General features: G+C 46.9%; 1 long non-coding RNA gene across 1 annotated transcript in view; it reads right to left on the reverse strand.

Moving 5' to 3' along the window:
* Positions 1–461: 461 nt before the first annotated feature.
* The window catches only part of LOC107299751, a 3,255-nt gene continuing 1,297 nt past the window's right edge, over positions 462–2,419 (reverse strand). Inside the window, exons 2-3 of the long non-coding RNA XR_001549197.2 lie at positions 2,096–2,142; positions 462–668 (exon numbers count right to left, since the gene is read on the reverse strand). This is a non-coding gene — a long non-coding RNA (uncharacterized LOC107299751). The remainder of the gene's footprint in view (positions 669–2,095; positions 2,143–2,419) is intronic.

The following is a 2,419-nucleotide window of genomic DNA, read 5'->3' on the forward strand; positions in this document are numbered from 1 at the left end:
GGGGGGCTATTCCCGATCCCCGTGCGCTTTTGGCTTGCAACATAGCTGCATGGCCAGCTGCCTGCACTCCTTGGCTTACGACCGCAACGGAGGCGTTTGTTAAGGGAGTTTTGCCCTGTTTTTCACACGGTCGGTAATTGAATCCGGCTTCTCCCCCCCCTTGACTTTGCTTGTCAGAAGGTCACAAAAGGGGACAGTGTGACACACACATGGGATGCTACAGCCATTATAAGTACATGTCAGTTGCCGAGCCTCTGAGGTTTGATCACGTGATCACAGAGAGGACACAGCGGTCATAAGGGTGAAAAACGGTCCTAGGTCACTGCCATTGTGACTTTCAAACGGTCACTAAATGAACTTGTTAAGTCGAGGACTATCTGTAAGGATGAAGCCGTGCCTGGACTTGCCCGATGTTTCATTCCCCCCCCCCACAGGGTGCAAAAAAACGAGCAATTTTCATGCATTTTGTGGGTTTATTGACAACTGAGGGAAGGAAGGAGATTCCAAGAAATATAATAATTTGGGGGGGTGAGAAGAGGGGCCCCTTTAAATTTTCAGGCAGCCCCAAAGCAGGAACTCGGTCCGAGGGGATCCCTAAGTAGCCTGGTTTAGCTTCTCCATCATCTGTTGCTGGATCTTCTTCGGCAGCTCTGGGTTGGTGAAATAGTCTGGAATACGAAATAGGGAGGGAAAGAAGCTTTAGACCAGCCCTGGTGTGTAGGCAGCCGCAGGCATTGGCGATCCCAGAGGAGCAAGAGAAGCAACGCAACTCGAACTCGGCTCCTGTTGATGCGACGGTGTCATCACTGGATGAGCTTCCAATGTGTCTTCTCCTCGCTGGAGGTTTTCCAGAAAGGATTGGACAGCCCCTTGTCCAGGATGGAACAAGCTCTCCTGTTTTGGGCCCGGGGGGGGGGGGGTTGGACTAGATGACCTCCCAGGTGCCTTCCATCCCTAGGATTCTATGAGGCCGTGTGTCCCCTTGATGACAAAGCTGGGATTTATTTAGCCTATTTAGTTTCTCTGCCTTGCTCCTATGCTTTCTCTCTGTGTGCCAGATCCCAGGTGTGCAAACCTCAGAGGGAAGCACTTTGTACATGGTCAGGGGACGGTGTCGCACACCTCTGGGGTTCTCTTTGCCTGCCCTAAGGACAGACACTATTCCCCTGCGGGGCTCTGTTCATCCTTCTCAGAAGCTAAATTTCTCCTGCAAGGCGGTGCTGATTTAGAAACACCCTTGCAAGGAACAATATTATTTATTGCTCCAGTTGGGGAGGGAAAGAAAGAAAGAAAGAAAGAGAGAGAGAGAGAGAGAGAGAAAGAAAGAAAGAAAGAAAGAGAGAGAGAGAGAGAGAGAGAGAGAGAGAAAGAAAGAAAGAAAGAAAGAAAGAAAGAAAGAAAGAAAGAAAGAAAGAAAGAAAGAAAGAAAGAAAGAAAGAAAAAGAAGGAAGGAAGGAATAGATGGGAAGAAACAGAAGAAAGGAAGGTTCAGTTTTAACCACATTGAAAATTTGAAGAAGGAAGGAGAAAGAAAGGAAAAGAAAAAAGAGAAGGAAGTTTAAAGTTTAAAAGAGCCATATCGCCATTAAAGATCGCGTTTCATGCAAAATCTTCAGAAGTTGAATTTAAGCAGCCATTGATTTTAGCCTGAACCATCAGCTAGTTATTATTCATTATTTGAAGCAGACTTGTGCCTCTTTTTGAAACCTTATTTAGTCTCTCTCTTTTTTTTTTTAAGCCACGCTTGCTTGGCACGCTCTCCGGGGATCCTTCCCGATGGAAGCATTAATCAGGGAGGGTCCAAAATAATCCACATTACAACAGCATCCTTGAAGCACAAGAACCGGGGTGGGCATTTGATCCCAGCAGAAGAGACGTCCTTGGGGCGAAGAGGGGAACATTGGAGGGGGGGGGCCGCGCAAAGCCGTCTAGCCAAAAAAAAAATAAAAAAAAAAAATTTGGAATTTTCCACCGTGCCAGTCCGAGCCCGGCCAATCGGCAGCCCAGGCCGGTGTGTTTTGCACACGCGTTGATTGGACACCGGCACTTCCAGATCTTCCAATGGGTGTTGTTCAAATAAATTTTAATTCTTTACCTGCCGCAAATTCTCGTATATTCTCCGGCCTTTTCATCAAGACATCTCTGGAAATCACAAAAGGGGGGGAGGACAGAAAATAGATTTTCAAAGACATTTTTTTTTACCCCCCTCTGAAGTTCCCACCTGCCGATCCGGACTCGGCCCTTGTCAAATTGGTAAATGACTCCCTTCCCTTATGGAGAATCGATAAGGCAATTAGCAACCCAGGAGAAACGTTTAATTTATATCTGCCCTGCCTGGGAAGAATAAGGGGTGGGTGGGGGCCGACGAACCTTTCGATGATTAAAAATAAAAAAATAAAAAAAAACCTCGACAAAAGCC

This window comes from Protobothrops mucrosquamatus, unplaced genomic scaffold, assembly GCF_001527695.2.
Source record: "Protobothrops mucrosquamatus isolate PMUCROS unplaced genomic scaffold, P.Mucros_1.0 scaffold5406, whole genome shotgun sequence".
In the NCBI taxonomy this organism is placed as follows: Eukaryota; Metazoa; Chordata; class Lepidosauria; order Squamata; family Viperidae; genus Protobothrops; species Protobothrops mucrosquamatus.